Here is a 24,595-nt window from a genome sequence, read left to right as displayed (position 1 = left end):
CTGCGCTGCGCCTCCCTTCTGACGGCCGCAAAGCCGCCGCTGGCGTCGGTCACGGGGCGGCGCACCTCCTGGTGCTCGTCGCCGACGTCCGCAAGCTGCCAGGCGTTCGTGCGGTGCAGGAACAAGGGGGAGGGGACGGGGAGCAAGGCGCCAACGCGGCACTGTCGAGATCGACAACAGTTCTGAAGAAAACGACAGTAGATCACTGAACTGATTTCTGAATCTCTGAACTTGACATTGACAAAGCACTGCAGGTGTTCGACAGAATGATTTGGTGTGAAGAAAATTTTCCTGGGGCTGGGACTTGGTGAGGTGACCACTCAATGCACCCAGAGGCTGCCTGATTTTACTCAGAATTTTTGGAGAAGGATTTGAATGAATTTCACCAAATTTGACAAATCTGGTCCAAACTTGCAGCAAGTGTAGTTTGAAAAATTTGAACTGAAGACCAGTGGATCTTCATGGATCTTGGTTGAGGGTTCAAAGGACTAGGAAGGGAAAAAGGTTTGGGGGCAAAAATCAAAACAGAAAGGGTAGCTCCTTTGTAAATCTCCAAGGGCTAGAATAGAAGATAGAAATTGTTTTGATAAGATTTAAATGGAAAATAATCATATGGGGAGGTTCAACTTGCTGGATTTGATGCAAATCATGATCCAAAGATGAGGGAAGGTTTAGGAGAGTGGATTTGCACTAAGGTCATGGCAAGAGAGAATTGTTGAAAGTGGTAATGGATTTTTCCAAAAGCCATAGTGCATTTTCAAAGAGATTTTCAAAAGGCATTTTTCCCCAAGTGAAAAGCATTTTGGTTTGAGTCCAAATAAAAGCAAGAACCTCCAAGACTAAAAACAAGTCTTGGGTGAATCCAAATAAAACTCTTGCCATAAAGATATTTTTAAAGGGAGGGTTCTTTTGAAGAAAAATTTAAATCACCTCCCTCAAGTCAAATAAAATTTTTGAAAACCCCAAATAAAATTTTGGGTGTCACAACACCTACCCCCTTAGGAAAAATCTCGTCCTCGAGATTTCAGCTGATCCTCGAATAGATATGGATATTCTGCCTGGAGAAAATCTTCCCTTTCCCATGTAGCTTCATCCTCAGTGTGGTTGCTCCACTGAACTCTGAAAAACTTTGTCGTTTTCTGACGGGTCCTCCGTTCAGACACTTCCAGTATCTTTACTGGCCGTTCTCTGTAGGTGAGATCTGGTTGCACATCAATGCTCTCATGAGATACATGCTTCTCCGGGTTACTTACACATTTTCTCAATTGTGAGACGTGGAATACGTCATGGACGTCTGACAGCTCCTTGGGTAAGTCTAGTTGTAGGCTACCGTGCCTCTTCGTGCAACTACACAGAATGGTCCAATAAATCTCGGGGCTAGCTTCCCCTTAATTTTGAACCGTTGCAGGCCCCTCATAGGTGACACTCGTAGGTATATGGAATCACCGGGTTCAAAGCTGACCTCACGATGTTTTTTGATCGTAGTAGCTCTTTTGTCGGCTCTGCGTTGTCTTGAGTCTGTCCCTGATCTGCTTAACTTTCTCCTCGGCCTCTTTAAGCATGTTCGGGCCGAAGATACGACTGTCACCTGTTTCTGACCAATTTAGTGGGGTACGACACCTCCGTCCGTACAATGCTTCAAAGGGTGCCATTTGCAAGCTGGCTTGGTAACTGTTGTTGTAAGCAAACTCGGCATACGGCAAACTCTCTTCCCAACTGGAACCATAGGTGAGCACACAGGCTCTCAGCATATCCTCTAGGATTTGGTTTACACGTTTCGTTTGTCCATCAGTCTGAGGGTGGTATGCTGTACTGAAAGCTAGCTGCGTGCCCAGAGCTTGTTGCAGGTGATCCCAAAATTTGGAGACAAATTGTGTGCCTCGGTCGGATATTATAGTCTTTGGGACTCCATGCAAACAAACTATACGGGAGAGATAAAGTTTGGCCAGTCTTTGTGTGGAGTAGGTAGTCTTCACGGGAATGAAGTGAGCAACCTTGGTTAGTCGGTCTGTGATGACCCATATGGCGTCATTTCCGCGTTGTGATCGAGGTAATCCGACAATGAAGTCCATTCCTATTTCATCCCATTTCCACTCCGGTATCCTGTTTGGCTGGAGTAGCCCTGCTGGCTTTTGATGCTCGGCCTTGATGCGCTGACATGAATCGCAACAAGCAATAAATGCAGCTATATCCCTTTTCATACCGTGCCACCAAAATCTTTCCTGAATGTCCTTGTACATTTTGGTTCCTCCAGGATGGATCGAGTATGGTGCGGTGTGGCTTTCGGTTAGGATTTGTTGCTTGAGTTCCTCAATGTTAGGTACGCAAAGTCTGTCTCCGTACCATAATATTCCTTCACTGTCTGTGACGAACTCTGAAGCCTTACCAAGGTTCATTTTCTTCTTTATACCTTCGATGCTGGGATGTCCCTGTTGAGCCTTCTTAATTTGTTCCACTAGGGTGGGTTGTATCTCTAGAGTCGATACGGTGCCCTCAGAGACTAACACCATGTTGAGCCTAGCGAACTCTTGCTGAAACTCAGGCCTCAAGTTTTGCGGACTGTCGTTGTCCGGGCTGGGGTTTCGACTAAGGGCATCAGCCACTACATTTGCTTTCCCTGGGTGGTAGTGGATGCCGACATCATAGTCCTTGACCAATTCCAACCAGCGTCGTTGGCGTAAATTTAGCTCTGGCTGTGTGAAAATATATTTGAGGCTCTTATGGTCCGTATATATTTCACAGCGATTTCCCAACAGAAAGTGCCTCCACTCCTTGAGTGCATGTATGACTGCTGCTAGCTCCAAGTCATGTGTTGGGTAATTTTCCTCATGTTTTCGCAGCTGCCTGGAGGCATACGCGACAACTTTGCCATCCTGCATTAGTACACATCCGAGACCTTTCGGGACGCGTCACAATATACTTCAAAACTCTTGTGTATGTCTGGCACGGTTAAGACCGGTGCGGTTGTTAGCTTCTTCTTGAGTTCTTGGAAGCTTTTCTCGCATGCTTCCGTCCATACAAATTTCTTGTCTTTCTTGAGCAACTGTGTTATTGGTTTTGCCACAGTGGAGAATCCTTCAATAAATCTTCTGTAATATCCGGCCATTCCCAGGAAACTCCGCACATCTGTAACGTTGGCGGGTGGCTTCCAGTCAAGTATGGCTTTGACTTTTTCTGGGTCTACGGCCACGCCTTCTTGGTTCAATATATGGCCTAGGAAACCAACTTGCCTTAGCCAAAATTCACACTTGCTAAATTTGGCGTACAACTGATGTTTCCTTAATTCTCCCAAAACAATTTTGAGATGCTTAGCATGCTCTTCTGGTGTCCTTGAGTAAACCAGAATATTTTCAATGAATACCACAACAAATTTGTCCATGAATTTCATGAACACTTTGTTCATGAGGTGGACGAAATATGCGGGGGCGTTCGTTAGTCCAAAAGGCATCACTGTGAATTCATATAACCCATATCTGGACGTGAATGCTGTCTTGGGGATATCTTCTGTCCGTACTTTCAATTGGTGATATCCCGATCTCAAATCAATTTTTGAGAACACCTTGGCTTGTGCGAGCTGGTCAAACAAATCATTTATCCGTGGCATCGGATATTTGTTTTTGATGGTGACCATATTGAGAGCTCGATAGTCTATACACAGTCTCAGTGTCCCATCCTTTTTCTTGGCGAATAACACTGGCGAACCCCATGGTGAGGAGCTGGCTCGAATAAATCCTTTGTCCAATAATTCCTTTATCTGCTTCTTCAACTCCACCAATTCTGAGGGTGCCATCCTATAAGGTTTCTTATAGATGGGAGCGGTGCCAGGTGCTAGTTCGATGCTGAACTCTATCTCTCGGTCTGGTGGCATGCCTGGTAGTTCTTCAGGGAATACATCAGGAAACTCGCATACCACTGGAACTTTTCTCAGTTCTGAAATGTCCACTTTGTTCAGTTTTGGTTGTCGTGACCGTGGTCTTTCTTGAGCTGTAACCTTTATTGTCTTGCCATGATGGTGAGTGAGAATCACGGTCCGATTGAAACAGTCAATGAATCCTTTGTTGGTGGTAACCAGTCCATCCCTAAGATGACATCCAGTCCTTTATTTTCCAATACGATGAGATTTGCTTGGAACTGTAGTCCTTCGAACTCAATGACCACTCCTTGGCAGTAACTCTGCGCGATTTGCTTATTTCCGGGGGACTTGATGATCATAGATTTTTCCAAGGGAAGTATCGGAAAACCATGTTGAAAACAAAACTCTTCGAAATGAACGAATGGGAAGCTCCAGAATCAAACAAAACCGTGGCAGGCACTGTGTTGACAGGGAACGTACCGAGCACGATGTCTGGGGCATTTTGCGCTTCTTCCCTGGTCACGTGGTTCAGGTGACCCTTCCTGTGGTTGTTGTTGGGATTGAAATTGTTGCGCTTGGGAGCTGGATTGTTTCCACCATTGTTCGGCTTGGGGGCCGAGTTCCTCGGCTTTGGGCACTGTTTAGCATAGTGCCCTTCTTCACCACAAGCATAGCACGTGACCCCTGGACGGTACGTGAACTCTTTGTCCCTGGCATGAAACTGTCTGACGGGCCTTGGATCAGTAGTCGTGGTTCTCCTTGCTTCTGTCCTTGGAACCTCAGTCTTGCTTCGGTTGTTGCGAGCAAGAGTCGTTTTGTCCCTCTTTCGCTTACGGATATCTTCCAGACTACGGCGCTCATTCTCCAAGGTAATGGCCTTGTCAACCAGGGTTTTAAAATCCGGGAAGGTGTGTACAATCAGTTGGCATCTTAGTGCTGGTGCCAGGCCGTCCAGGAATTTTTCCATCTTCTTGTTCTCTGTCATGTGCTCGTCGTAGGCATAACGAGATAGCTGGGTAAACTGACCGTTGTATTCTGTCACTGACATGCCTCTTTGCTTCAGGTCATCAAATTCCCTCTTCTTGATTTTTATGATGCTCCTGGGGATGTGTGCCCCATGGAAGCCCTCCTTGAACTCTTCCCAGGTGATGTTGTGTTCACTGGGATGCATGTGTAGGAAGTTTTCCCACCATGCTGCAGCTGCTCCAGTAAGGTAGTGTGGTGCATAAAGCACCTTCTCATGATCTGAACACTGAGCAATAATCAGTTTCCTTTCAATGTCACGGAGCCAATCATCGGCTTCTAGCGGCCTATCGGTGTGAGCAAACGTTGAAGGGCGAGTTTTCTGTAACTCAGATAACTTGGAATGCGGTTGATAGGGTTCATGGTGGTTTCCCATATTGATGACGTGATTCATCATCTCTTGGTGCTGTTGCTGGCTTTGTTCGAAGAGACGGCATACTTGAGACAAGGCTGCTTCGCTGTCCTGTTGACTGGACTGACCCTGAGTGAAATTGTTGCTAGTCTGCGTCCCATAAACTTCTTCTGGCTGATTGGGCATGGAGCGAGTCCACGGGCGAGACATTTTTTCCAGTCTGGGGTATTATTTTGCAAAACCCATGAGAAGAATTGAGTGGCACAAGGAAAATCTTGCAAAGGAAACAATTTAAAAGACCTCAAGATTTTCAAGAAAACATAAACGATTTTGCACGGAGAAAAGACTGCTTAACACAAATCTTACACGCGAAAAGCAAACACATGATACAGCACTCAGGATGTGCGTACACAATCCTGACATGTTATTAGACTAGCGTACTACTCCGGAAAGCAGCAAACACACTAATACCAACTAGCGTACAGATAAAACACATCATACAGGCAGACATAACGCGCGGCTACTCTGTGCTCTCAGTCGGAGATGGTGACGATGTCCTTCCCCTTGCCGATGGCAAGACTCAGCGGTGCAGGGGAATCAACCTCCACCTCCTCTCTAGCAGGCTCCTGGCGCGTAACACTGTGCTGCGGTGATGGCGCAGGGGTGACAGGTGGCAGAGCGGGTGCGGCAGGCGGTGCAGCTCTAACTGGAGTGGGAGCGATGACTCGATCGAACTCCTCAGTGGTAGGCAGACGACGAGCAGTAGCCAAAATGGCCGGTGCATAAGAGGCTGAAGATGAGATGAATGTCAGAGGCGGTGCCGTGTGGAGAAGCTCCTTCCTGCTGGCAGGACCGCCCCGGACTAAGTCCATGCGGGCAGCCACAAGATCGTCCACGAGGTTGTCGAAAGACTCCTCCAGAGCCTTGAGGTACTCAACAACCATCTCGATGGCTTCATCTCGCTCTCCCCGATGGCAGGCGAATGTGTAGTGACAAGTATATGGCACATGGCATGGGAGATAGCGGTAGCGACGAGTCTTCATCATAGGAAGGATGTCCCGAAGGCGAGCTATCACCTCACGGGCAGCCATCTGCATGGCATGCCTCTCCGTAGGCATCGCCCTTCCCACAAAACAGAAGTGGCGAGATGCAGAACGTCCTCCCTTGAATTGCACCACGGCTTGGTGCATAGACACATCGTCGCTGAGCTTGTGCTGATAAAGCGTGAACTCCGGACGAGTCGCTGGCCCGATCGCGAGCTTGGTGATGGAGACGAGGAGTTTGACAAACCCCTCGGGCACGTTCGTGAACACTCGAGTCTCGCAGTAGCTGCCAGCCATCTACAAAAGTAGGCAAAAATTCTGAGTAGTCATGTCATAAATTTATGATGACCAACAGAAAATAGCTACAATTTGCAAAATGCTGAAAAAGCACAAAAGACGCTAATAACCGATTAGCGATCGCACCTAGTGGCTTCCTACAGTTAGCCTGGCTCTGATAGCAAGCTTGTCACGACCGGTTTTTCAATAAAATATTTATTGAGAGACCAATCCCTTTTACGGACCAGTAAAGAAGAATTCCTTCTCACTGGTAGACAATATCTTGGTCACAGAAGAAAAATACCAGGAGTACTGAATATAATACAAGGTTGAGCGGAGACTGCTCAACAATTTATTACAAACACGCCGATAAAACATAACGGCGGATAGGGTGGCATAACTACTAACTCACGATAACAACGGTGGTGGAAATATCACAGCGGAGTGGGTGATATGACTCCTGAAACTACAGCTCTTCGAGCGTCGGAGTGAGGCTCGAGGAGACTTATTGCGGGTGGCGGAAGCGTATATAATACAAGTGGCCAATATCCGGGATCGCACAGGACTGACTGGGACTCTTCTAGGCGTTGGACGCACTATCAAACTCTTCATCCAAGAGATCGCCTTCGTCACATCTGGCCAAATCAACAAGCCAGGTGAGTACTATGAAAGTACTCGCAAGACAGTTTGGACATAAGATATAACAAATGTAAACATGAAGCATATGAGCAGAATAACAAGTGCATTCAGACATAGGGATCAACAATGCATGGGGTAATGACAGAGAAGTCGGGCGTTATCCTCCCGAAATCCCAAAATAAATACTGGGTGCCAAACGAGGGTCTGAATGACTCCTCGAGAGGAAACTGCAAGAATAATAATACCAGTGCCAAACGAGGGTCTGAATGACTCCTCGAGAGGAAACTGCAAGAATAATAATACCGGTGCCAAACGAGGGTCTGAATGACTCCTCGAGAGGAAACTGCAAGAATAATAATACCGGTGCCAAACGAGGTTCTGAATGACTCCTCGAGAGGAAACTGCAAGAATAAAAATGCCGCAGTCGGGCGTCGGGGTGACACCACATAAAGGGCTTATAACAGAAAATAAAAGACAAACATGCCACAGTCGGACGTCTGAGCGACATCACATAAAGGGCTTATATTGTAGCTCAATAATTCAGTAGCTCGAGAACATAAATTATTACAAGTACGAGACAAATATATGATTAGTCCATCCGCAGGAATAACAATTAAACTGGGTTTACCACTTGAGCTTGTTCACCAGGGATAAAATTCCACGAGGATAGATATGGATATACTGATCACGATACTTGACCATGGATACGACGACTCGAAAGGATTTGACTCTGCAGAGTTTGTACTTAACCACAGCCAACGGATTTCAGTAGTCACGGGGACTAGTTCCGTTTAACGGTGTTTTGGAAGAAACACGTCTAACCAGTACACACCCATTCAACATTCCGAAGCCAGGGATCACCCTCGGCAACGTTCAAGAAAAACCTTGAGACGGGGAGGCTACAACCTCGCGTAGCATGGGATCAAATTTCTATACGCGCGCTCTAAGGGGGTGCCCCCCTCTCGGTCCCAACCGGAAACACCCATGCCCCCTGACCGGATGACTGGCTTTAAGCCAGGGCCATGGTACCATCATCCCGGCCCCTCTGTTTGGTGTGTACACGGAAAGAGGTTACCAACTTACTAAACCGCATCCTGGCAAAGAAACATGTGGTAGCACGGAAGGGAAAAGAACGATAACGTGACTCCGTCCACGTTAACGTCGGAATTTGACGGATGACGCAAGGCTGGTATGCTACAACAGTACCACCTTGCTGCCCTTCATGTCACCACATGATTAGGCCATCTCTCACCAGAGACCATCGCAACTTTGGAACATGCGAGTAGTTGCCTCACAAGCAACGAGGTACTCACCGACACTCATATGCCACGCACAAACTCTCACGCAAACATGCAAAGCATCTATCATATCAAAGGTTCAAACATGCTTGCCTGGTTCGGAGAAGTCGGAGTCTAGCTCGGCGAAGTTCGCGGCTCCGTCACCTCTTCCGGAACCTACGGCATAACGAAAACGGGCACTAACGTGAAAACCAACGCGTGCATAAAAACTTTTCCAAATTTTTTCCAAATAAATCCCATAAAAAACTAGACAAAATTTTAAGACTGTCAGAAAAAGAATCACTCAAAAATCACTTTTTATTAAAAAGTTATAAAGGTTTCTGTCCAGGGACTCATCTGTAATGAAACAGAAAAGTTCCAGGGCTTAATTGATAAAACAGAAAACGCTTAGGAAAGAAACGCGCCAGCTCAAAGGGAAGACGTATTTGCCCGAAGGCGCCAACAGAAAACGTTTCGCGTGGGGAAAAGAATAGAGGCTGACAGGGGGGGTCCACATGTCAGGTTTAAAAAGCTCGCCGGCGCCCGAAGACTGCGGTGGTCGCCGGCGTCGAACCACGGCGAGACAGGGAGATCGAAGTGTACCAAGAGCTTCAGCGTGTCCTTCCGCGTCGGTGGGTGGTGGACTCGAGCGTCGGAGAGCACCACATCGACAGCGACACTTTCTCCGGCGGACGGCGGCTCGGGTGATGGTGGAGAACTCCGGTGGGGTGCTGCAAACTTCGAATTGAAGCGCGGGTCAGAAGGAGGGGTGCACTAGAGGGCTACTGGCAAGAAATGGGAGGCAGAGGTGCACGCACGGGAGCGAATCGAGCTAGATCCCGTGGCGGGTCGCGGCGGCCGGAGTTGAGGAAGGAGACCTCCTCGGGGCTCTTCCAGTGGCTAGGCAGGGTCTTGGTGGAGTGCAGAGGTGGTGTGGGTTCGAGTTGAAGCTCGGGGCCTCTATTTATAGGCGGATCGAGGGGGTGGCCGTGAACGGAGAATCTCCGGCGAGCAATTACGGCGAGGCAGTGGATTGGCAGGGGGTTTAGGTGGCCAGGCAGCATCAGTGGGAGTTACTGGTCCCGTTCCACTGCTAAACTCGGTCGGGCATGGCGTAATGGCGTCGGTCTTCGTCGGGGTCGCCGTACTAGCATGGCGGCGGCAGAGAGCGTGCTCCGCGCCCAGCGGTTCACGACGAGGGTGGAAGCGTGCATGGGGGAGTGGAAGACCACGCGGCGACCTCCGGTGGCTTGGGCGGCGCTGGACGGCGCCGTCTGCGCTGCGCCTCCCTTCTGACGGCTGCAAAGCCGCCGCTGGCGTCGGTCACGGGGCGGCGCACCTCCTGCTGCTCATCGCCGACGTCCGCAAGCTGCCAGGCGTTCGTGCGGTGCAGGAACAAGGGGGAGGGGACGGGGAGCAAGGCGCCAACGCGGCACTGTCGAGATCGACAACAGGTTCTGAAGAAAACGACAGTAGATCACTGAACTGAATTTCTGAATCTCTGAACTTGACATTGACAAAGCACTGCAGGTGTTCGACAGAATGATTTGGTGTGAAGAAATTTTTTCCTGGGGCTGGGACTTGGTGAGGTGACCACTCAATGCACCCAGAGGCTGCCTGATTTTACTCAGAATTTTTGGAGAAGGATTTGAATGAATTTCACCAAATTTGACAAATCTGGTCCAAACTTGCAGCAAGTGTAGTTTGAAAAATTTGAACTGAAGACCAGTGGATCTTCATGGATCTTGGTTGAGGGTTCAAAGGACTAGGAAGGGAAAAAGGTTTGGGGGCAAAAATCAAAACAGAAAGGGTAGCTCCTTTGTAAATCTCCAAGGGCTAGAATAGAAGATAGAAATTGTTTTGATAAGATTTAAATGGAAAATAATCATATGGGGAGGTCCAACTTGCTGGATTTGATGCAAATCATGATCCAAAGATGAGGGGAAGGTTTAGGAGAGTGGATTTGCACTAAGGTCATGGCAAGAGAGAATTGTTGAAAGTGGTAAAGGATTTTTCCAAAAGCCATAGTGCATTTTCAAAGAGATTTTCAAAAGGCATTTTTCCCCAAGTGAAAAGCATTTTGGTTTGAGTCCAAATAAAAGCAAGAACCTCCAAGACTAAAAACAAGTCTTGGGTGAATCCAAATAAAACTCTTGCCATAAAGATATTTTTAAAGGGAGGGTTCTTTTGAAGAAAAATTTAAATCACCTCCCTCAAGTCAAATAAAATTTTTGAAAAACCCAAAAAAAATTTGGGTGTCACAATTTTGCTCTAGTGCTTCACTTATATCTTTTTAGAGCATGGAGGTGGCTTTATTTTATAAAAATTATTGAACTCTAATGCTTCACTTATATTATTTCGAGAGTCTCTAAAAAACATGGTAATTTGCTTTGGTTATAAATTTAGTCCTAATATGATAGACATCCAGGAGAGGTATAATAAAAACTTCCATATAAAGTGCATTGAATACTATGAGAAGTTTGATTCCTTATGATTGTTTTGAGATATAACGATGGTGATATTAGAGACATGCTAGTGTGTAATTATGAATTGGAGAAATACTTGTGTTAAGGTTTGTGATTCCCGTAGCATGCACGTATGGTGAACCGTTAGTGATTTATTTATGGATTGTCTTCCTTATGAGTGGTGGTCGGGGACGAGCCATGGTCTTTTCCTACCAATCTATCCCCCTAGGATCATGCGCGTAGTACTTAGTTTCAATAACTAATAGATTTTTGCAATAATTATGTGAGTTATTTATGACTAATGTTGAGTCCATGGATTATACACACTCTCACTTTTCCACCATTGCTAGCCTCTCTAGTACCGCGCAACTTTCGTCGGTACCATACACCCACCATATACCTTACTCAAAATAGCCACCATACCTACCTATTATGGCATTTCCATAGCCATTCTGAGATATATTGCCATGCAACTTTCCACCGTTCCGTTTTATTACGACACGTTCCATCATTGTCATATTGCATTGCATGATCATGTAGTTGACATCATATTTGTGGCAAAGCCACCTTTTATAATTCTTTCATACATGTCACTCTTGAGTCATTGCACATCCCGGTACACCTCCGAAGGCATTGATATAGAGTCGTATTTTGTTCTAAGTATCGATTGTAATTCTTGAGTTGTAAGTAAATAAAAGTGTGATGATCATCATTATTAGAGCATTGTCTCATGTGAGGAATTAAAAAGAGAGGCCAATGAAGCCTAAATAAAAAAAGGTGGCCAAAGAAGCCAAAAAATAAGAGAGAAAAAGAGAGAAGGGGCAATGTTATTATCCTTTTTTCCACACTTGTGCTTCAAAGTAGCACCGTGATCTTCATGATAGAGAGTCTCCTATGTTGTCACTTTCATATGCTAGTGGGAATTTTCATTATAGAACTTGTCTTGTATATTCCAACGACGGGCGTCCTCAAATTGCCCTAGGTCTTCATGAGCAAGCAAGTTGGATGCACACCCACTTAGTTTCTTTTTGAGCTTTCATAAACTTATAGCTCTAGTGCATCCGTAGCATGGCAATCCCTACTCACTCACATTGATATCTATTGATGGGCATCTCCATAGCTCGTTGATACGCCTAGTTGAGGTGAGACTATCTCCTTCTTTTTGTCTTCTCCACAACCACCATATTCTATTCCACCTATAGTGCTATGTCCATGGCTCACGCTCATGTATTGCGTGAAAGTTGAAAAAGTTTGAGAACATCAAAAGTATGAAACAATTGCTTGGCTTGTCAGCGGGGTTGTGCATGATTTGAATATTTTGTGTGATGAAGATGGAGCATAGCTAGACTATATGATTTTGTAGGGATAAGCTTTCTTTGGCCATGTTATTTTGAGAAGACATAATTGGCTTGTTAGTATGCTTGAAGTATTACTGTTTTTATGTCAATATTAAACTTTTGTTTTGAATGTTATGGATCTGAACATTCATGCCACAATAAAGAAAAATTACATGGATAAATATGTTAGGTAGCATTCCACATAAAAAATATGTTTTTATCATTTACCTACACGAGGACGAGCAGGAATTAAGCTTGGGGATGCTTGATACGTCTCCAACGTTTCTATAATTTTTGACTGTTCCATGCTATTATATTCTCTGTTTTGGATGTTTTATATGCATTAATATGCTATTTTATATTGTTTTGGGACTAACCTATTAACCTAGAGCCTACTGCCAGCTTCTGTTTTTTCCTTGTTTTTGAATTTCGCAGAAAAGGAATACCAAACGGAGTCCAAACGGAATAAAACCTTCGCGATGATTTTTCTTGGACCAAAAGACAACCCAGAGACTTGGAGATCAAGTGGGAAGAGCCACGAGGCGGCCACAAGGGGGGAGGGCGCGCCCCCTACCTTGTGGGGCCCTCGTGACTCCCTTGACCTAATTCTTCGGCCTATATATTCACAAATATTCCCAAACCACCAGAAGTATCCACGAAAACACTTTTCCACCATCATAACTTTCTGTTCCAGTGAGATCCCATCTTGGGGCCTTTTCTGGTATCCTGCCTGACGATGACATGTACTTAGGGTAGGGTCTTAGGCCTGACCTAGGTGCCCTACCCAAGGACACTACCCTAGAGTCAAAGGCCTACAAGGTTCAACAGAAGATACCGACTGAAATTGTCTTGAAGTGCAATCCACTCGATGAAAGATTCCACTCGGATATCCCAATTCCACTCGACCATGATAACTACACCTGACCATACAGGAACCCACTCGGAGTACAGAAGGCCTAAAGTCACCCCAGGATGGCAATGGTTAGGCATTCACTCCTCGTCATAAAGACAATTTATTGCGGGCGTTACCAGTAACGTTCAGGACATAACTCTCATTGAACCCCTGTGTAACTGAGGGCTGCGAGGGGCCAGGTGCACTCTATATAAGCCACCCCTCCCCTCTGGCACAAGGGTTCACACCCCTATAACTATTGCACACATCCAATCGACAAGCCTCCACGGCACCGAGACATAGGGTTGTTACCTCCTTCGAGAGGGGCCTGAACTCGTAAATCTATGCATACAACCTTGCCGTAGCTAGGACACTGCCCTCTCCTACGTACCCCCTACTCTTACTGTCAGACTCGTTCCCACGACAGTTGGCACCCAACCGTGGGGCAGGCGTCTGAGCGACTTCCGGTGAGGTTGCAAGTTTCGATCTCCATCAACATGGTTTCCGGTGGTGGTTTGGCCCTGGATCACGAGATCCGTCTCGGCGTGCTTATCTTCATTGCCGACGACTCCACCTGGATCCAAGAAGCCCCCCTCGACGTTCAGGCTCTCCCCATCCGCGGGACAGCGCACTTCCGCGTGAGTGCTTGCGGCGTTCTCCTGCGGCAGCCGTCAACTCAGTATCGATCGACTCCCGTGGCATCTTCGCTCCCTGTCGTGGACTTAACACGGCAGATGCCCTAGCAAAAGGACTTAGGTGTGGAGCCATCGCAGCTAGGTTAGCTTGAAGGGGTTAAATGGGACAAAGGACACAGAGAGTTTACCCAGGTTCGGCCCCTCTCAACGAGGTAAAAGCCTACTCCTGCTTTAGGTTGTATTGCTTGGGTTTCGATTACCAGGGAGCGAATATGCTTGACCTAGTTCTCGATGAGTTGTTTCTTGAGTTAACCCGCCGCCGGGTCACCCCTTTATATACACAGGTTGATGCCTGACGGCTTATAGAGTCCTGGCCGGCTCATACAAGACGTGTCCGGCTTGGTATCTAATTAAGCTTGCCTTACAATACAAGTCAAACATATGGCGGCTCACACCCGTGGGCCTCAAGTCATCCCCGGGTCTTGGGCCTTCAATAAGCTTGCTCTATGAACCACCATCTTCACATCTTCTTGGGCCTCTTCATCTTAAGCCGCCAGTGGCATGACCCGGCCCCACCTGGGCGGGTCATACCCAGTAGTTATATCCCCAACATTAGGCCCCAGGTTGATTTGAACTTGTTCACATCAATCTTCAGTACTTGACTTAGCAGAATCTTTCATCGGCAATTCTTTACCAATTCATTGTAACCCGCCATGACGTCACATCTCAGAATTATGTTAACCCGCCATGACATCATCTCGCATTAATTTTGCACGAAGCCCAGAACATCTCAGCATATCTTTATTTTTAATGGACCTCCCGAAAATCGAGGCGTCCATGCAGCCACATAATCATTTTTTCGGCCTCCTCGATTCCTACGCATGCCTTTTATCCATCTCCTTATAAATAGGGATAGGGGGTCCTCCTTCTCACTTTTACCTTGCCCCGTCGTCTTCATCATCTTCCTCGCAACACCTCGACCAACCTGAGCTCCGCCGCCGCCGTCTCCGTCCAGCTTCCTCAACTCCGGCCGCTGCATCGACCTGATCGGACCAGAGCACTGTGGTGCACCTCCACTATTCATCAGCATTAGTAAGTTTTCTCATTTCCTGTAGCAGATCTGCATTAGGGGTTTCACAGTTCATCAGTGTTCTTCACCATTCCTCATTTTCCTTTCTTGGTCCCGTAGTTTGATCTGAAAGTAGCACCGAAGTGGTGCGGCAGTATTTTAGCACCCCTTTTCAATCATAGAAGATCCTCCCTCTGTACAAAAATTTCATCTGAGCATACGAGTTCTGCTGCTGCCGCCACCTTAGGTTATAATTTATTTTATTTTCTGAACTACTGCAGATCCAGAACCATAGAACCAATCTGCGAAACTTGTTTGTCCATCACTTAGCAAAAATTCACTTATAAACCTGTAAACTTATTGGCGGTTCAGAGGAACTGTTGTACTAAAAATGTATAGGCGGCTTATACGATACGTAACCCGCCATATAGCATTAGTCCCCTTGTTAAGCCGCCATTGTATGTTCTCCATCCGTATAACCCGGTACTGTCTTCTAGTTTAATCATGTTAATCTTGATAGCACTTACTTTTTGATTACTGGCCGGCTTAGCAGCACAATCCTTAACCCGGCAATATCTTCCTTTGTAGTCAAAAAAATGTCTAAAGCCAAGACCGTCACCTCATGCAACTGGGTTGTCTCCCGGGTTACCGAGGAAACATTAAACGAGTATGTCCAAACGGGCGTTTTAGCCAAAAAAAGATGTCATCCATTGGAGGGTCCCAGGCACAGAAACCCCTCCTCAGCCCAAGGAAGGTGAAGTAATTATCTTTACTGATCATCTGCTCCGAGGTTTTACCCCACCCGGCTCAAAATTCTTTTGTGATGTGTTGCACTTTTTCAAGCTCCATCCTCAAGATACCGGGCCCAATTCCGTTTCAAACATCTTCAACTTTCAAGTGTTTAGCAAAGTATACCTTCAACAGGAGCCCACTGTAGAATTGTTCAGAGAAATTTATTACTTAAACTGGCAGACTGAGTTCACAGACGGACCTAGCCTACAGTTAGGTGGTATTTCGATTCAGAGACGGAAATAAGCCACTTTCCCAGCCGCCAAACTGCCCAGTCATCCCAAGGACTGGAACCAAACTTGGTTTTACTGCCAAGACACTTCTCCAGAAGGGGAGAATCCTCTGCCGGGTTATCGTGAAAGCCGGCTTAGCAGCATGCACCCTCTGCCAGACACAGAAGACCGGGCCAAATATATGCCCATCTTTTCAAAGATCAGAGCCTTGATGGCTAACGGTTTGACTGGAGTCGACCTAGTTCGATGCTGGGTTGCCTGGAGAATTTTGCCCTTAAGCCGCCACTCCAACTTAATGTGTGAGTATACTGGCAATGTCAAAGATCCGCAGTGCCACTGTTAGACTGAATTGACTGATGAAGATATCAATGATATGACCAAGACTCTGCCGAACAAGTGCTTGGAAAAATGCAGCAAGGCCGGCTTAAGTCCTTTTTACACCCTTAACAAACCTCCAGCTGTAAGTATTTGAAACAATTTCCGGTTTACTCAGTTATTCACTTAAAACTGCCTTCTTATAGTCATTTAAATTTCCGCATGCCGATTCTCCTTTCTGGAACAAGAACTTGCAAGATAAGCCGACCAAGAAGACCCGGACCAAGAATAAGGCTCTTAAAAAGCCTGCCAAGAAGAAGACCACCCCCTCCAAGTTATTTAACTTGGATGATGATGATGATGAGTCAGGGGTAGAACTTGACTCCCTTGGCTCATTTTTTGTACATCTTATTGACAATGATCACTATTAGGATGATGTGGAGGCTAGCCATGCTGATGATGAAGAGGTAATTACTCTTTCTTCCGACTCAGATCCTCTGCTGAGATGGAAAACTCGACAAGCAAGCCGGAAAGTAAGATTTTCTCACCCTTTAGCTTATTTGGATCCCAAGTTTCTTTTGAAGAAACAACAGCACGAACTTCGCCAGACAACCCGGAATAGCGGAGGGGGAAACCTTTCCTCCAGCTTACCGAACACATCCCCTCCCTGAAAGCGCCGGAACAAGGTTCCACAAAATTCATCCTTATGTTTTCCAAAAGTGGGTCTTATTCGTCAACCACTTAACCCGCCCGACTCAAATTATCAGGGAACATCTCACTCCTCATCTGGTGACTCCACTAGAACTCAGGTTCCTCTATTCAAGACTGTTCCTGGGTGAGAACACTTATGCCTGCTTGCTTTAACACCTTGCTCAATTGGTATACTAACCTCATCATGTGTTTTACTTTCAGTGCTATGGCCAAACCCAGCAAGAAGCTGAAGGTTAATAAACTGGCTGAAGATCCCAAAGTTGCTGACCCGGAGAAACAGACAATGTCTGAGTCTTTGCATCAGACTTCTGAAGCAGCCATGGACGATCCGCCACCAGAGGAGCACCCTGTCACCATGGACCCCATGAATGTTGACCCAGAAAATGCTAAGCCGCCCAGCCCCGCTCAGCCGGCTCAGGAAACTGAAGACGTAATAATTGCTGGGACGGCTTATACAGCACCAGGAAACCCACCGTCTTATCCAAGCACAACGCCAAAGAAGAATTTTCTGCTATTGATAAGGGCAAGTGGAAATTGGACTTGGAAAGCTATGCTCAGTTTAATGCTCAAGAGATTCATTCAGGTTATCTAAACCGCCTTCACACCAGCCGTGACTTTGAAGCCGGCCTGGTCAATCTCATGAAGGAGCGTTTTGAGGTAAGCACTGCAATCTTCTCCATATAAGTATATCTCTGCCAGCCGCCAAGTCTACTGGATATGATAGAATTGAATATGCTGTAGACTTAAGATAACCTTTTTAATCTTACATTCATGTCATGGCATACTGTAGTTGCAGAATCAAAACGAGTAGCCCCCAAGGGCTGGCTTAAGCTGCATAGCTAAAGTCGGGACTTCAAATTGTAGTTCTCAAGGGCCGCCTTAAACTGACAAATTAAGCTAGGATTTCAAGCAGTAGTGCTTCAATTTTTGCACCTGTAGCCCTCAAGGGCTGGCTTACACTGACAAGTTAAGTCGGGACTTCAAACAATAGTGCTCAATTTTGCACCTGTAGCCCCCATGAACCGGTTTTATCATACAAACTTATCCGTGTCATGATAGGATTTGTCTTCAAAAAGAGCAATGTGCATTAGCCCCCAAGTGCCAAGTAAAATACTGGTATTATGCTTGGGACTTCAAATAAAGTGATTATCATAACCATATATTTCTGCTGACTCGCCTTATCTTGTAGTCTGAATTGAATATGAAAGAATCTCAAGTGGTGGATCTGAGGCAAAACATCCAGTCCCAACAAGCAGAATCTTCAAAGGCCAAGTCAGAACTAATAACCGCCTTAGAAAATATTGAGAAGTTGAAGAAAGAGTTTAGCACTGAGAGAACCAGCTGGGACACCGAGAAGGCAACTCTATTGAAAAGAGCAGAGGATGCTGAAGCTGCCCTTAAGCCGGTAACCGACGAGTTGTCCGGTTTAAAGTATCAAATCAACAGCATGGCATCAACCATCTTTGGTAAGTAAATTGTACTTCAATCTTTCATCATCAATGTTGAATAATCATTGAGCCGGTTTATAACTATCTTTGGTAATGTAGGCTCTAGAAGCTCCAAGTTGGGTCAAGACATGCGCATCAGGCTTAAGGCAGTATATACCCTTGTGGAGCAGTTGTACACTGGTGCTCAACGGGCTATTTCTGCTGCCTCCCATAAGAAGCAACCACCTTCCCTTATCAAGGAAACATTGGAGAAGCTATCTGTGCTACCACAAAGGGTTGAAGAACTAAAACGATCAGCCGCCAGAGCAGGTGCCATTACTGCCCTGAGCCGGGCAAAGGCATGGCAAGCAGAACTTGACCCGGAAGAGATATCCACCGACTGTCCCAGTTTAAAAGAAGATGGGTCTCCCTTCAGCGCCGATGACTTCACCAAAATAGTAAGGGAGATGCGTCCTTGGGCAAGCAAACTGGCTGAGGAAACCGATCTCTCTAAGTACCATCCGGTTTATGATGCTGAAAACACAAAAGTGAAGGCACTGGTTCATGAGGCCGTGGAGCTTATTCCACCAACACGTAAGCACACCTTCGCTCCTGACATTGACCCGTCAACCCTTATAGACGATGAAGCTGTTTTCAAAGCTTTGACTGGGATCAATTGGGCCACATCTGACTTCCAGCCAATGGGTGAAGAAGAAGAAGAAGAGCCGATGCAAGATAACCCAGAATCTTCAACACGCAAATGCCAAGACAACTGATCCAAGGGCCGGCTTATCATCCACAACATGGGATGATGTGTGCATCAAAACACTTATTCTTTTGGGCCACACGACACCTTGTAATAGGCTAGTTGAAAACAATGATCTGCCATGCCATCGTGCATGTTTATTTGCATAAAATTTTGAATCGCTGATCTGACGTTGAAGATCTGATGCTTATGCTCATAATTCAATCACGCAGACCATATGTATCATATTCCTTGCACACAAGAAGATAACATGTGCCCTGGCGGTTTACCCCAGGGCGGCTCATAATGCCCCATATAAAATTGCTGGTGACTGTATAGTCCATAACCAGGGCGGGTTATCAAAACCTTGCATATATATTCATATAACAAGTAAATAACATACCTATGCAATTTATTCATACTGTCGGCTTACAACGCCATATGCAGCAAGGGTAACATCCCAAAGACTTAGAGTGTAGAACTCCAAGCGCATAATCAAAGCACACTGGCGACTTATCGTCCGAAGCTAGGTCGGGTTATCAAAAACCTCGGATATGCTCAAATATGAGCCATAGAGATTAAGGCTACATGGCCTGAATCGTTTTAAACCATATGTCAATATGGTACAAAAGATGAACCAAAAAAATGTTCAAATAAAATAACAAACCAGAAAAAACAAGGCTTTCATAGGCTGCCAAACCTCAATATCAAGTGATATTCAAGGGCCGCACAACCACTGAGCTAATCCTTTACTCAAACCTGTAAGCCGGGCCTCACATGACCAATCGCCGTTTTAACTTTGAAAAGTTCAGGGTCTTTATAAGATTGACTGTCAAGAGTTCGGCAAGTCATTCCAGGATTACCTGGGCGGAGTGGCAGACATACAAAGGCAGGATAACCTGGATTTTTGGTGAATACACCTGGCGTCCAAGCCGATCAAAAGGGTTAATACAACTATGTTCATTGAACAGGAAGCCCCCAAGTGACCTTTAACAAGCCATCAAGGCAGGTTACCTATGTTTGAACTGTTCATTGGAACAAGTTCTCTTTGGTAACCTTTTATCTTGGGCAAAAAACCCCCAAGTCCTTTGCAACCAGGCGGATAAGCCGAGTCAAAGGGTAGTCATAGCTATGCTCAATGAGCAGGAAGCCCCCATGTTATTTGGATCAAGGCGTGCAAGCCGGATCAAGAGGGTAGTCATAGCTATGCTCAATGAGCAGGAAGCCCCCTAGGTGATCTTATGAATTGACAATAAAGACTCAGATTCTCAGAAATGAAATGACAGAGGCCCTGAATTATCAGGGATGCTGGCTTTATTATAATAATCATAATATATACATTGGTAGAAGTATGTACATCACAAGAGCCGATGGCTCAGGTGTAATAAGGCCGAAGATGAGCAATGTTCCACGGCCGGCGGGTCTCCTCCTCAGACTTGCGTGAGTCCTTGTGATCTCGAATATCAATGAGGTAGTATGACCCATTGTTCAGATTTTTGCTGACCACAAAGGGCCCTTCCCAAGGTGGGGACAACTTGTGCATGTTTGTCTGATCCTGGATGAGCCAGAGCACCAAGTCACCTTCTTGAAAGGTCCGAGTTTTAACCCGGCGGCTATGATAACGACGCATATCTTGTTGGTAATCGTCGAACGAGCCGCCGCAAGGTCACGCTCCTCATCCAGAAGGTCAAGAGCATCCTGACGTGCTTTTTCATTATCAGCTTCAACATAGGCCGCCACACGGGGCGAGTCATGACGGATGTCACTAGGGAGAACCGCCTCTGCTCCGTAAACCATGAAGAAAGGCGTGTAACCCGTAGATCTTTTGGGGGTAGTATTGATACTCCATAGCACTGAGGGAAACTCCTCCACCCAACAACCCGGCGTCCTCTACAAAGGGACCATAAGCCGGGGTTTTATGCTTCTCAAGATTTCTTGATTGGCTCTTTCAGCTTGACCATTCACTAGTACAGCGAGGTGCTATACAAACGGTTTTTAACCCCTTTCCGCGATGACATTTGGAACCGTCGCCAAGTGAGTGTGGGCGATAGGGGGGTTCTTCCCACATGACCCAGAAACCGTCGGGGATATGCCCTCCTGGCACACACGCTCGGCAAAATGAGGTCGTGTGCGACCGGTGAGCGCTCAAATACGGAAATACGTACAGTAGAGCTAAAAAAACACAATTATACAGGCGAAATCATTTCCGGTCGCAAGTACATCCAACATAGTCAGTCACCGCTAAACGTTTTCGTTCGTATATACATCCCACACAGTCGCTCCAAGGAAAATGTTTCTGTTCGCAAGTACATCACACACAATTTTCCCCGTTAAATCATTTGAGATAGCATTTCCATTGCACACGGTATTAACAATTTTATCATTTGCGTTATTGAATGCATCACACACGGTGCATAGAAGAAACTGTTTGTCAAGGGCTGTCCATCACACAGAGTTTTATGTGGTAAACGTTTGCGCCAGGTGGCCTAACGCAAACAGTTTTCAAGAGGATGTCGTGTGTGATTGTTCGTTAATCTAACACGGTTTATTCCTAGAAATTGTGTGCGTTATTGAATGCATCGCACACGGTGTTTTCTCAATAACTGTTTGCAATAGAAAAACCCAATTAGCAGGCTAATTATCCAATTATTAATAATCCATTTATTAATCTAATTGACATTTCATATTAAGCACACAATATATTTCATTTTCATAATTGAAATACATCAGAGTACAACATCATATAGCTTCAGCACTCAGCTACCCCATTACACAACTACACCAGCACCAAGTTTCACATGCAACATCTATAACCTTTCGAAATTAGCATCATAGACGGTACATAGACAGATGTATCTCATCTAGAAAACTGCTGAAGCAGAAGGCGAATATTGAGCCTTCATTGATGTTGAAGGTCTTTGTAACTTTAGGCCAGTGCCTGTGGATGATTGACCGTCCATCCTTCGTCCTCTTCAGGAACACTTCAATATTGAACCGTGGGTGTTGTATGAATACCTTCCTTGCCTCCTGACCATACAGGTCGTTTGAGAGGTAATCATTGGTGAACTGCATTGGAAAGGCCTGAAAACAAGGATGTGCATAAATATATTCTCTATATTGGAAATGGGGCAAAGGAATAAAAAAGGCAAGGTATAATAGTTAGTACCATCCTATAGTGAACTGATGTCTTCTTCATTGTGCAGACAAAGATCTTGTTGTTTTTTGTCGCTAATTTCTTTATACTAACAATCTTTCTGAGTTTCTTGACTTGACTGATATTCATGGACAACTCATTTCCCCATATGCAAAAAGGGTCGAACAATGGGTCAAAACCTCTGACAGCAGAACCTACATGTGCAAGACCAAATTGTTAAAAACCTAAATATTAGAATGGTTCCTGCAATTGCATAATAATGTGCTATTAGACAACGGACCATGCACGTGCTAACCTCGATTGTAAACCTCAGTGCTTCCCATTGTTTCCCTGCAACACATATAAGGTAGTTAGTCATCAGGTTAAATAAGGGTTCACATGCTATTTGTAAAATATGTTGATGAAAAATAAGCACATAGCAGATTCATCAGATTAATTCAAGCCACATGGAAAACCCATTTATCCAAACCAAGCATGATTAAGAACTAGGAAATATAGCACTTGTATATGTTTCTCATGTATTAAGTGCAGCCAAATTCGATTTATTCCTCACATGCACAACAATACAAAATTCTACCCACGACAATTGGACATCGCATTGCAAAATTGAACCAAGCAGTTAACTAAACACCACAACAAATGAAACGAACATTAACTGAGCACCACATTGCACAATATAACATACTCCTAATAGAAGATCAGACAGTTAACCAAACCAAGCATGCTTAACAACTTGGAAATATAGCAATTGTACTTGTTTCTCATGTATTTAGTATAGCCAAATTCGATTTATTTCTCACATGGTATACAATAACAGAATGCAGCCACAACAATTGGACATCGCATTGCAGAATTGAACCATGCAGTTAAGTAAACACCACAACAAATGAACCAAATATTAACTGAGCACCACATTGCACAATATAACATACTCTTAATAGAAGATCACACAGTTAACCAAACCAAGCATGCTTAACAACTTGGAAATATAGCAATTGTATTTGTTTCTCATGTATTTACTACAGCCAAATTCAATTTATTCCTCACATGGTATACAATAACAGAATGCACCCACAACTATTGAACATCACATTGCAGAATTGAACCAAACAGTTAACTAAACACCACAACACAAATGAACCAAATGTTAACTGAGCACCACATTGCACAATGTATAACCAAACTAAGCATGCTTGACAACTTGGAAATATAGCAATGGTATTCGTTTCTCATGTATTTTGTAAAGATAAATTTGATTTATTTCTCACATGGAAGACAATACAAAATTGTAGCCTGAAGAATTGAACATCATATTTGCAGAATTGAACCAAACAGTTAACTGAAGACGACAACTAATTAACAAAACAGTTAATAAGTGAGCACCACACTGCACGACATATAGAACATATACACTAGAGCAACAGATTGCACGGTAAAATTAGATAGCACAATTCACTAGAATTTGTGAAGGAAGGGCAGGAGCAGCACACGCAACGGGTAAACCGAGCATGCTTAACCGGCGTAGCTAGCAAATGGCAAGGTGCTCCTCCAAGATCTGGGGGTCGACACGAATGGCAGCCATCATGACCTCATCCGCATGAGCGGCCGCGATTTGCTTCTCTGCTGCCAAATGCTCCTTGAGATCCTGGCTATACTGCGTGCACCATGGCTTAGGGCGGCGCTTATTTGGTGGAGGGGTCGGTGATTTGGGTGGAAGGTGTCGCGCTCGCGCCGGCGGCCGGGGCATGTGGGATGTGGAAGGAGGAGGAGGATGGGGGTCGGATGTGGATTACTGTCGGATGTGGGGTTCCGGCAAACCCTTAAGGTTCGAACACTGGGGTGCGCGCGAAGTCTTTCCCTCCTACCGATCTACGCCCTAGCTCGCTAAGATCTCGCGGACGAACTCGACAAACTCTCAACACAAAGAGACACGAGATTTATACTGGTTGGGGCCATCGTTGTGGTGTAATACCCTACTCCAGTGTGGTGGTGGAGGATTGCCTCTTGGGCTGATGATGAATAGTACAAAGGGAAGAACAACCTCCTGAGGTTGAGGTGTTCTTGCGCTTGGTGACTTAGTGGGTGAGAGCTGTGTGAACTGCTCGATTCGATCCCCCCCTACTGTGGTGGCTAGCTCTACTTATATGGGCCCTGGTCCTCTTCCCAAATATTGAGCGGGAAGGGAGCCAACAACGGCGGGCAAATTTGAAGGGGGATAGCTAGTACAAGCTATCCTGACAAAAGTGGTCTTCGCCTGCGAAAGGCTCTGGTGGTGACGCCGTCTTGGGCTCCACGATGACCTCCATCTTGCCGTCCTCCTGGTCTTGGTCTCGTTGCACCGATATAGAAACCTTTGCGTG

This window comes from Triticum aestivum, chromosome 2D (assembly GCF_018294505.1).
Source record: "Triticum aestivum cultivar Chinese Spring chromosome 2D, IWGSC CS RefSeq v2.1, whole genome shotgun sequence".
Classification (NCBI taxonomy): domain Eukaryota; kingdom Viridiplantae; phylum Streptophyta; class Magnoliopsida; order Poales; family Poaceae; genus Triticum; species Triticum aestivum.
Note: the sequence above shows the minus strand (reverse complement) of the source record.